The sequence below is a fragment of the Python bivittatus genome, unplaced genomic scaffold (genome assembly GCF_059951505.1).
Source record: "Python bivittatus isolate LINGU-HERP-01145 unplaced genomic scaffold, Pbiv_v1 ctg000020_np1212, whole genome shotgun sequence".
NCBI classification, from domain to species: Eukaryota; Metazoa; Chordata; class Lepidosauria; order Squamata; family Pythonidae; genus Python; species Python bivittatus.
In genome coordinates, this window is record NW_028277030.1 from 50,172,386 (window position 1) to 50,185,447 (window position 13,062).

Sequence of the window (13,062 nt, forward strand, 5' to 3'; positions counted from 1 at the left end):
CAGAGGGAAAGCAATGGGAAACCACTTTCTTACTGTTGTCAAGAAAACTACATGTCCAAATCCATGAAGTTACTAGCAGCTAAGTCAAGATTTTGCCTTTTGTCAGTCATTTAATTAGCTTTTCCATCCAAAAAATAAAAACCTCATTATAAATTTCTAGAAACTTTTGCATATTAGATTAATAAATCCCAGGAGTTTAGCTGAATATAATAACATGTTTAATTCTGTAACACATTTAATTCCATTTCACCAAATAGTGAAAGAAAACCAACCCGTCTTGCTGATTCCATCTTTATTTACTATTTGTTTATATTTTTCCCACTTAACCATTTTAGAATGCTTACATTTATCATAAATTTTTGACAAAATATAATTATAATGGTAGCAAATGGTCAAACTCTCCCATCACATTTGCTACCTGCCAGCACCTCAGGTGAGACACCAAGAGACTGGCTCAGATGCAGCCTATATACAACCTCACTAGATTCAGGAATGACTTGGACACCTAGGCAGAAAAAGATTCCCCCCTCTCCCCCAGCCCTTCTGCTCTGATAAAAATGTCTTTTTCTTCTTTGGAATGGAAGGCAGATCTCCTGGGAAAATGAAAGGAGTAGCAAGCTGGTCCTGGAGCAAAGAAAAGGAGCTAAGGAAAAAACAAAACAAACAAAAAACAGCTCCAGAGTCTCTAATTAAAGGTGGCAACGAGAAAGGACTCTGGAGAAATAAAGATGATTCCATTGTTTCAGGAGCACCAGCTACAATATAGATGAAAATTTTAGCTAAGAATTTGCAATCAGATCTTTGATTTACTGTGTGTGCTGCTTACATTTGTCTCTAATAACTTGTCTCTATTATGGATTCTATACAAGTCCCTGTATGTTTGATGCAAACTGGCATTTCTTCACATCACAGTGCTTTCAAAGGGGAGCAAACTGGCATTGTTTTAGCATTTGTTCAGCGTCTTAGATGGTTCTGTATATTTTTTTCTGTAGGACATCATTTTTTAAAGTCACCACCTGTGGTTTGGATCAACTCTTTTTACCCACTGAGGTTTTTTGCATGGAACTACCTAAAATCAAGACAGAAACTTTACATTTTCTTATTTCTTACTTTTAAATGAACTATAATTTTAAATTATAATCTTGTGTTACTAACCACACTCCCCACAAGGAAGGGGGCTACTCAAAACTACAAGGATCAAGAGGTTGCACTTGTTTCACTTTTTCATCTTTTCCCCTTTTTACTCACATGTAATAACATAGGTTATGCGGTTCCATCCACCTCACACCCTGGTTATGTGAGAGGGTGCAAAGTAAAGGCAACACCAAAGAAATATGGAGTGGCAGTAGCAACTACCAAACAATTATGCCAAGGCCGGAAATGGGTCAGAGGACATCACCCACTTTTTACCCTATAGGCTAAGCCCTGATACTACAGCTATACTTTTTCAAAATACAAAATACATCTGAAATCCGATATACGTGGAATGCCTTTCTATAAGATCTTGAGGTCTTTCTTCCTCAGGGAAAATGTTGTAAGAGTGTATATGGGGAAGAAGTAAGGGAGCTAAAAAATTAGGCAAGATATTATTTACAATGATAAAGTTTGCAAGTCATTCCAAACTGTATTGTGATCAGGGCATCCAGGAACAACAACGAAACAACAAAAATTTCTTGCTACTGGTGAAGTACTCAGACTTCAGGTACAGCAGGGAACAAAGTTAAACAAACAACACAACCAGCAAATCCAGAGAGTAATTTTTGGTGTTCCACTACAAAGAGAGTCAAGTAGGTCAAACTATGTTATATTATCCAGCATTTGCAGGGAACTGAACCCTCTATAAGTACACTCAGTATGTTTTCAGGTTATAAAAAAAAAAATCTAAATATATTACTCTGTCTTCAAAATTCCAACACAACACCCTCTTCTCAATGGAAATGTGCTATTCCAGGAATAATTGCAATTCAGAAGATGGTCAATGACATCACATCTCTTCAATTTAATATTAAACTGAGGTAAATAACCATTATTTTATCTGATTACATAATACTTCCAAATTGTGAAAAAAAAAAAGCTGCTGCTTGCAATAGTTCACTTACACCCGACTAGGCGTAGCTTTTGGGTTTCTTGATGAGGAAGGAGCACCTGGAACAACTCATGGGTATCCAACATAAATGACAGTTTCCCTTCAAACTATACCTAACAGAAATATTTGTTGAATTTCCTCCATACCAATTTTATTTTATCTGGTTAATGGAAAATAGCAGAATCAACGTTATTAAATTCTACCTTATAGAAGAGGCCATTTTCAATTCTTTCTCTAATTAATGCAAAGTTTGTGTAATATTACAATTCTACTCTTATTACATTACGAGTTTAAAAGTTGGGGTTTTAAACTCATATAATCCCAACTGTAGATTATATCTTGTTTATCATCAGAAAACCTGGCAGCTGCATAAAAGGAACTATACATACACTTTCCAAAGAAATTAATACAGACACAATTAATTTTAACTGCAAAGAAAATTATGCTATCTTTATTGTTGTTTCATGTCATTGTCCTTTATTTGCTTTCATGTCATTGTGCTTTACCTGCAATCTTAATATATGTTCACAAAATGACCACAGATGTCTTAACTTGATGCCCTTGGTCTAATTTGTAAGGCTTGTCTAATTGCACAATCTGTGCAAAGGGTAAGGAAGAAAGGAAGGGGGAAAAAAGAAGTAAAAAAAAAATCTTAACCATGCAAACCTAGGAAAAAAAAGAAGCAGTTCCTTCAAAAAGATGGCTTTGTATGCACTCCCGTGAATTCTGAAGCACTTATTTTGAAAGATGTGCATGCTACCTTGCATGCCTTTATTATTATTATCTTTCAAGATCCAATCCTATGCTGCCTAAGAAGATACCTCAGGAATTGAATATTATTTAATGAAGGTTATTTAATAGAGTTGAATTGCATAAATTACAATGATTAACCATATAAACAAGGAAGATCTATTTTGTTCTTATAAATTGAATTCAAATTGCCTATTTGTTTAAAACTGGAAATGCCAGAATATTACCAAATTATTTAAGTGTGTCTTGGGCTATGTCCATTCAAACTAACAAGAGCTAGAATAATGAGCTAGTCTGTCCTAATCTAACCTCAACCAAGACAAATGGTGTTAGATGAATTTCAAAGCATAAGATAACTGATGAAATAGGAAACGAGACTCTGTTTCAAACTCTTCCGCTAACAAAAACATGTGCAACTTTAACCTATTTTTATTTTTCTAAATAATTTGTACCTTTTTTTAGCTCTGAAAGAGGAACTCCCATAGAATCCAATTAAGCTAAAAAAATGCTTATTACTGAACTCATTCCCCAAATTTCTGTTTATTTCAACAGTCAAGGTGGCTCACAACAATTAAAAAATATAGAATATAACAGAAAACAAAATTAATACAATTAAAATCAAAATTAAAACCAATCTTTAAAAAAAAAATTAAAGGCTTGGTGAAGGAGATGTATCTCAGAGACAGTGAAATGCATTTCCTTAAGGAGCATTTTCAACAGCCTGGGAGCCATTTGTTAGGGTTGCTTTAATTTGGATTCCTGCAGTGAGAAGGGGGCTAGCTTTGCTGGCCTAAATGTCTCCTTCCAACTTTATGATTCTAGTACAAGATAAAATGCAACCAGATAAGCTGAGCCCAATGAAACTGGATTGAGAAGAAAAATAATTTATGAGGACCAATTTGGAGCAAAGCAGACTGCTTTTCCAATTATATTCAATTATATTATCACTTAAGGTCCAAAGCTGTTCCCAAAATTGGGGCAGGGGAAGAGCACTGTCTTAATCCATCCAAAACATGCAGGATATTAGCCTAACATACCACTATATATATCATCTTAATGTGATGTCTCAAATTGCTACACCTTCTGTCATTTTTCAAGATTGTGTATTAGAGAAAATAAATATGAAGATTACATTATGAGTAATGTTCACAAAAAATGCACACATTTAATGTAATTCCTCCCTCTCCAACTGATGTGGAAATTGTACCAATCAAAATTTACATTAGAAAAATGAGTAAATAAAATCAACAGATTCATCTATTCCTAGAAAAACATCCCAAAAGTCTCCATATGCCTATTCTACAGCCATTGTTTAAGTTGTTATTAATGTAATCTGGCCATCTGCTGATATTTGTTTCAAAATCAAGTGCATCAAGAATTCATTTGATAAGAAACTTCTTTCCTGTTTATGCATAAAAATCTGTTTTAACATGGAGATAGAATATAATCCAAAAGCAGCAGCTTAAAACTTCTACTTATTTTAACATCTTTTGAACTTTAACAAAAAATAAAATGCATTCATTTAATCTACCATCAAACCAAAAGTTAGCATGAACAAGTCAAATGAGCCAGTCATTCTCAGCCCAACCTACCTGTTGGACTATTGTTATGGAAAAAGAATAGTTTCTTTTTCATTTGCAAATGAAAAAATATCAATTTTCAGATAGCAGTAGCTGAATTCAGCTACTGCAGCAAAAGCAGTTATGTGCCATCTTGACACATACACATATTATCATATATATTATGTATTTTCAGGGCTTGGGGATCATTTTACCAGACACACTGAATGTGATCCTCTTGCACTGTGTAAAGGGGAAAAATGGTGTTACTGTTAATTGGTGCTGTGACAATTCAAGCAGAACTGAAATATATACAGAGAAAGCCTCTATGCAGCAGTTTATTAGTGTAACGTTGTGTTACTCAGCAAATTAACACACGTAGCATATTAAACCATTATCTCTATATTGACTCAACCAAATAGAACTGAACTTTATAATATGGACAACACTTCTAACATCTGGGATGCCTATAAAGTCCATCACTTGTAGAGTAACAATTAACTCTCAAAAACAAAAGGCCAAATGATAAAACAATTCACGGAATGCACAGAAGTCTACCAAAAGCTCTCATGGTAACAGATAATGGAAGAATAAGCATTTCAAGCTTGTCCTTCTTTATTACAACATTCTTTGCAATACCTGCCACATGGTTTCAGAAATTTTCCCAACCTTTCCAAGCAATTTTTCAGAAGGCTCTAGAGGAAAAGACTGATCAGTGAAAATCACCTCCTCCCATTTCTGCCCATACAAAAATATCAAAAGAGAATTTTTCTTCTATATAATGGTACAGTACCTTTCAAAACTAGTTATTTGTGGCAAAAATCAAGGCAATTCTTTAAAAAAACAAATACAACAGTATGTTGTAATCACTTTCTCCCCAACAACTGGGAGTAAGGCAGAGAAGGAGGACACTGTTACTTACAGGTAGTCCTCGCTTAATGACCCTAAGCAATGTGGTCGTTAGGCAAAATACAACATGAATGCACTGCCTAGCAACAGCAGTTTCAGTAGTCCAAGTTGTGGTCATAAAGCCAGGACCACAGCATCGTTAGGTGAGGACCTCACACTTCTCTTGCCCTGCCGCCCTCACCTCTGCTTCAATTCCCCCCACCTGTCTCCCCCATCTCTGCCTTTTTGGCTGCCCTGCACTCGGCCGCTCTGTGCTCTGTTGCCCTGCACTCTGCTGCCCTGTGCTCCACCCTGCACCCCTGCCATTCTGCACTCCGCTGTCCCTGCCACCCTGCATTCCATCCCATCCCACACTCTGTTGCCCCTGCCACCGCCAGGTGACCTTCACCATCTTCTTTCTCCTGCTGCTGCAGAGGCGTGCCCCAGCCTGGCCCTTTGCAAGGCAGCAGCTGCCCACACGCCTTGTCAGCAGATGCCTCATTAGCAGCAGGAGGAAGAAAATGGCGAAGGTCAGCTGGAGCAGCAGGGGCAGCAGAGTTTGGGGCAGCAGGGCAGAGCAGAAGCGTAGACCAGCAGGGGTGGCGGAGTGCAGGGCAGTTGGGGGTAGCAGAGGGCAGAGTGGAGCAGAGGGCAGCAAGGGAGACAGGGGCAGCAGAGTGTGGATACTAAGGCAATGCTACTTTGAATCCCAGCCAATAAAGTTGCTTTAATAATTTGCTTCATCACAATATTAAATTACATTACCCTAGCACAGTTGAATATAGAAGCTCCGTTAGCAATTCAAATTGTGGGTTACAAAGATACTAGTTTCCTTCAACTATTAATATGATCTGCATCTATGAACAACTGATTTAAATGCAATTAGCCCCACAGTAATCATAAGCAGGCAATCATGCAAATTTGTAGCTTATTGGTTTAAAGTATAAAGTTAAATAAGCAAGAGAAATCAAATAAAAATGGCTTGATATTAGAACATATTCACAGTAATATAGGGATGTTCTAAATGTAGCATAATCTTATTTTAAGTTTTACAAATATTTAGATACATTAATCTTGTTAAAAGGTTTTTCAAAATTTCATTCTGTAACATAGCAAGATCCACTGTGTGGATTTCTACTTTCAAGACCAAAGTATCTTAATAATGGATTCATTTCAAATCATAGTCCAGCAATAAAGGAAAACAACACATTTGTGTTCTAAAACTGCCAAGATAGACTGACATGTTTCAATGTTACCCATTTTTAGAATCTAACAACCATTCTGAAAACACTATCTCATGCTTTTCTCTTTCTCTTTTTAGTTTTCCAAAGAATAAAACAGTACAATAGAGGATGAATCTAATGTAAGACACAGGTTAAGAATATTTCTATTCTCAGAAAGTTCTCAACTGAGCTATGAACTGACCCATGAGACTTTTAGCAATCTTTCAAGATGTTGGAATTGTTCAGAACAAAGTAGTAAATGACCAGAAATCACCAATTCATATTAGAATATGACAAACAATTCACTTACTGCCAATATATAAGAGTACCTAATTATTTTTAAAAAACACATACTACATTATGATGCTTATTTGATGAGCAACCTTTTGCACTACCTTGTATAAGAGACAAAGAGGTAGGTTTTATGCTGTATCTATCCTTAGACTTGGTATGTTTCATGAATCTTTCCAGTGACATTTTAAAACCATATACCTTCTATGTATTTCAATAAATCCAAGAAGCAGCAAAGGAAATGTCTGTAATCTACTTGGCATTCTACTGTACAAAAGTAATAAATGATACAATAATCTACTATTAGACTACCTCCATCTCCACACAAAATTTAAGCAATATATACCTTGGAAGCTTTCAGAGGCACATTTCAATAAGAAAAGTTATTGAAATGCAGGGTTTACAAATACTTGGGTGATTCCTCCTTAACCCTCAATTTCCAGTAAATAAATCTATCTCTGATCCTCACCATAGTCAACATTCCATACTCTGGCAAACAACTCCAAAGATTAAAAAGGGGGGTGAGGGGCAAGCAGGGAATCCATAAATCTCATGAGGCTGGTAATAAGAAACCAAATACATTAGTTGTTAGATCATACCACTGAGCCTATTAAATACCAAACGACATTTGGAGAGAATTTCACAGGCCTGTTAAAACCATTCACTGTCATGTTTTCAGAAGCTTAAATTTCTGAAGAACATAACTTCAGATATAAATATATAAATACACACACACTCATACATACAAGCAATAGAAGTAAGAATACTAAGAATCCTCAATCCAAACGCCAGCTTCAAGATAGCAACACCTCTATAGATTAAGTTCTTCCCACAAAAAAACTTGGAATCAGGGAAGAGTCCAAAAGCTTATGAGCTGAGTTGCTGAGCTATTTTGAGAGAAGTAAACTAGAGGAATTCCCAATTTAGCTACACAGAGATTTCCTAGCCAATAACACTCTAGTGTCTGGAATGGAGCACTATCACCAGTTTTAGAATGAAAGTATGGCCTGGCTGGCATCTGAGATGATGTTTGGAAGTCAGAGACGTGTGTATTACCAAATAAGTCTATTTCAGCAAGGGCAATTTCTTAGAGCCCAGGTTTCAGTTTTCTAGAGAATGCAGAGAAGGACTTATTTATTTCTTAACTTATAAAACTACTTCCTACAAAGTATTTTCCCCCCCTTCTTGTGGTGCAGTGTGGATCAGCAAATAATATACAGAAGACAGTGGAAGACTCTGGAATGAAATTCTTCCTAAGACAACAAAGAGAAAATGAAGAATAGATATAGGAGGGGTTTTTTTCCCCTTTTTCTTTTGGCAAGGATTTATGACTTGTGGATGGAATAAAGAATGAAGGGCAGTCTGGAAACAAATCAATTAATATTATTTTGAAGATATAAGATAGGAATTAAAATTGAAAAACAAATCATTTTATAGGACTTTTACTAAAATGATTGGCCATGAGCTTCATATCTTTTTCTTTCCTCACTTGTGAAGAAATTATTTCCTTATTTGAGCAGCTTATGCATAAACCTTGAGGATAAATAACTAAGCCATGCCTGGAGAATGTCTTCCATATGTGGCTAACAATCTACTTCATTTATATGATTTCTTTTTCTGTACATTTCTCACTTAATTTTTTTATAACTAGCACTCTCCATACCATATTAATTGTCTGTTGGACACAAACATTGACAATACTTGAGTGAGAAAACGAGAGACTATTTGTTGTTTAATTCCAACAAAAGAACAGGAAATCATCCAATTCTAGATTAGATCACACTGCTCTTGAAAAATCCAGTGTAATTTACAGCTGTAACTGTAAATGGCAGCTCTGACTAGGAATAGCTTTACTTTGTTTTGGCTACATGTATTCCTGGAATAATCAACCCTGGGGCATGTTCACACCTATATTACATTCACCTGGGCCTTTGGTGAGGGAGAATGAGGCACTTCGCTTCATCGTACTTGTCATCTTTTATCTTTTATTGATTTAATTATAATTTCTTTGATTGTTGTGAGCCGCCCAGAGTCATTGGGAGTTGGGCAGCACACAACTTTAATAAATTATTATTACTATTGTTGTTACTATTAATTATGATGAGATTATTAGTGGTTCTTGAAAGTTACTCAATTTTCTGTTGGCACAAGTACTCTTAAAATTTAGACTAGAACTAAATCACACAGGCCTTTGCTGCAACACCAGTGCTGCCAACTGGTTTATTAGCACAATTCAAAGTGCTAGTCATATTCCTAAATTGCTTGGACAAAACTGTTTAACCATCTCTTCCTATGTGATCTATTTCATACAAATCCACTGATCCTTTTGAAGTTTACTTACAGGATATACATGATATACAATTTCAACAGTAATGACCATATACAAATTTAGATAATTTCTATGGCTATTGTCTCAAATATCTTTTGATTTTGTTGTTATAACTTGGACTCCTAGATCTTTTTAATACGGCTATCTTGAGATGCATATTACCTTTTATTTGAGATTCATTAAATCAGAATATCACTTTGAATGACTCCAATGACTGGGAAAGCTCCACAGAGATTCTAGTATAACTATTGGGGTATGACTAAAATACGATTTCAACCAACATACTTCAGTTTCAAGCTCTGCTCAGCGCTGGAAGTATATGCTATTCAATGAAATTCTGGCTAAGTAAAGGTACAATGAAAACAAATAGCTACACTGAAATTGTTACTTGATAGAACAGCTGTTTCTGAAGCTCACCAATCCCACTACACTAAATAGTAAGCAGAAACGAAAATGATATAGAAATGTTGGGTGTTACTTTTTTTCAGTATTATTAGCTTGATTCCATGAACTTTGTTATCAAGCTAAGTAGAAAAAGTCTTCCTCCTAAGTAAGTTGTAAGTTATAGAGCTTAAAATTAAATACAACTCTGGAAACAATTTCTTTCTTTATACACATACAACTGCTAAATATTTCCAATAATTTAATTTGAACTGTTGACAAGAAAACATTAAACTATAGGTTAGTAACAAAAACAAAGAGTGAAAGGGACTCTTCTTTGAAGCTACCACAATACATAGTCTTCTTTATACAAAAAAGAATGCAATGAAAGGCAAGCAACTGAACAAACTGAAAATGTCAAGTATATCAATGTCCATATGGTATGATGTTGCTGAAATAAACATTTTGCAAGATGGGACTATCATTTAACTTTAAAATATGCCTCAAGCAAGCATAGTCAGAAACCTATTAAAGAAGAGAAGTAAATATGCCCCGGAATGCATTATTTCAGCCTTACAGAAAACCACATATTCAACACAACACTAATAACAACTGATGCTATTACAGAGGAAATTGCATTTTTCACTATTTTAGGAGCTTTTTAAGGAGTTTTCCAGCAAAAATAGATTTAACAATAAGAAGTATTTGTATTTCAGTTTACTGAGAAATTGGTTATGTAGAAAGAAAGAGGGAGACTGAGTCAATTTTTTGAAAGAAAATTTATAGAAATGTAAAGATGTTTTGCAAAACATAAGACCCAACAAGATTTTCCAAGAAAATATTGGAACAAAAGAAGAGGCTGTCTGACCACAGCAAAGAGAGAGAGAAAAAGGGATTCTGATCCATTCCACGCACACTCCACACACATGTTCATCACACCCTTGAATAGCAAACTCAGGCCTCCTGGCTTGAAAGCAAAGGGGCTACTGAAAAATAAAGCAGCTGTTTCTACACATTTTCCTTTGATATGGGAAAGACTATAAGTTCCTTTCCACTGCTGTCATCAACAAATTTGCTCAAGAACAATAGAGAGGTACAGAAGGATACGTATGTTCCTGCAACAAGAAAAGCACAATAGAGAAGTACTTTGTTTTGAGAATTGTAGAATTTTTGAGCAGAAGGTTTGTGACAAAATTGCACATGCAAGACATCTGAAAAGGAAGAAGAGCTGAAATTTCTAGAAAACTATGGCTGGCATTACGTCAAGCAACAGGTTTTGGATGTCATGAAAAAATAATGATAATAACTATAATGATGGTGATGATGATAATGATAATAATATAATAGCACTGTTTTTCCTTGAGTGCCAAAACGACTTTATTGGCCTTGGATTTGGGCCAGTCACTCTTTCTCAGGTTGTTGTGATTAAGAAAAAGCAGAGGGAGTGCCAGGAATGCTCCTCTGAATTCCTTGGCTTGGTTTCTTTCCACACCCATCTTCAGATTCCAATATTGTCAGCTTGGAATTGCTCACTGGAACTTTTTTGGATGGCCTTTAAAAAAAACATAATAATTTATAGGGTACTGTATTTCTCTTATCAAGGGTGTGTGTGAGAACAACTACTATATTTTTCAGGAGCCCCTTTGCTGTCATTTGTTGTTCTGCTGCCCAGGTAGCAACATCTTGAGTGGGCTCTGTGGAATACCCTTCTAAGGTCTTGGGGTTTCTCATCTTCAGAGAACCACAAAGTGCAACTTTCTTTTAAAAAAATCTTTGTGAACCCCTAAATAAAGTATCAGTCTTACATTTACACTGACTAAGGAAAAAGTGCCATCCACCTGCTATATTTGTAATTTCTTCCTTTAAAAAACCCTACACCCTGTTGATTTGGTCTAACAATATGCATTACTTCAAATTACTATTAATCATGGATCTGACAACAATTTCAGTCCCATGGAGAAACAGATCTTAATAAATCTTGTTCCAAGAGCAGAAATGTAAAAATGAGGAATGGAAGGTCTCACAGTGTATATACTCTCCTTCTCCTCTATTAACATTTGGAACCCTCCCTCAAACCGCACACAAAGTTCGCTCTACATGCAACCTTGAAAATGAATATTTATATTCTATTTTTCAAATTAGTAGTTCAAGGCCACATACATGGTTTATTCCCATTTCATCTGACAAACCTACTGTGGTCGCGCAAGATTGGCATCAAGCTAATGAGTCTTAATATTCCAGAAGAGATCAATCTTTGTTAACTTTATGAACAACAATAGTCTTAGTACAGTAATACCTCAGTTCACGAACGCTTCTGTTTGCGAACAATTCGGTTCGCGAATAGTGTTCACAAAATTTGCTTCCGTTCGCAAACTCCGCATCGGGTGACGAACACGACCTGTAGCCATCTTCCCTGATTTGACATGTGGCTTCCTCTAGGCGAGATCGCGGTCGCAGACAGACACTTGCTGTGAAGCTTTCTGGTGTCGCCTCAACCAAGGTTAGTGTTCTCTTTCTTCATACTGTACTGTACTATACTTTGTTTCATATTTTTGTGGTTAAAAAAAAATACATATGGTTCAGAATGGATTAACCTTATTTACAATGAACCTTATGGGAAAATTTGATTCGGTTGGCAACCAATTCGGTTGGTGACCACGTTTGTAGGGGTCAGAATGGATTAACCTTATTTACATTGAACCTTATGGGAAAATTTGATTCAGTTCACGACCAATTCGGTTCGCGACCAGAATCATGGAACGAATTAAGTTCATGAACCGAGGTACTACTGTATTCTGAGTAAAGCCAGGACAAACTGCCATTCTAATTTTCCATGGCATAGCATATTATATGGAGCTATAGAATACCTAAATAATACTGAGGATACTGTTTGGAAAGCTACTTGTAAGAAGAAAATCTAAGGACATATTGTCTCCAACACAGAGCCAACCCTGATTTTGCAAAGTAGATGAAAACTACGTTTCAGAATAAAAGGGGATTTGAATGAAAGGATTTATATTAAAAGGTGCACAAGCAGATCACCACATATTTGTTGACACCTCTTTCCCTTGAATCTTCTGTGGCCCTACAAGATATTCCTGCAGTCAAGGACCCCTTCAGAGTAGCAGAATATGATACAGAAGGTTACAAACTCAGCAGGAATCAGGTCCAACTTTGCTCAGTCAGAATTGAAGTCTTCTAGTATAAGATAAAGCACTTCTGAATCTTTACTGTATTTGAATTCCAAGCAACTTCATAAATATTTAACTAACTTAAAGAAGGGTGTACATTATTTTAAAACCAAAACCTCAGGTAGAACCAAAGTAGTTCACAGTGAAAGCAAAATGCAGATCAAAGTTGCTGTAGCACAAAACACATGACAGTAAACAGCAGCAATTCTTACAATGTATGCCAAAGGATGTGGGTGTCATACCTCTCCCACAGCTTCTCCTCCCTTCACCCCACCCACATCTGGCCACCTGTAACTGTCTCAGAGGAAGCCAACTGTCTCCTACGTAATTTCCAGCTGCTGCAGCAACCACAGAATATGCACAC

At 36.0% G+C, this 13,062-nt stretch overlaps 1 protein-coding gene across 3 annotated transcripts in view; it reads right to left on the bottom strand.

Moving 5' to 3' along the window:
• Positions 1–13,062, bottom strand: part of BACH2 (BACH transcriptional regulator 2) — a 187,318-nt gene that overhangs the window by 147,420 nt on the left and 26,836 nt on the right. Inside the window, exon 1 of one of the 3 annotated variants that reach the window (XM_088138544.1) lies at positions 7,544–7,682. The exons of the other annotated variants lie outside the window; for them this stretch is intronic. The gene's annotated coding sequence lies outside the window, so the exon portion shown is untranslated. Of the gene's footprint in view, positions 1–7,543; positions 7,683–13,062 lie in introns of those variants that run through there. 3 annotated transcript variants of the gene reach the window in all.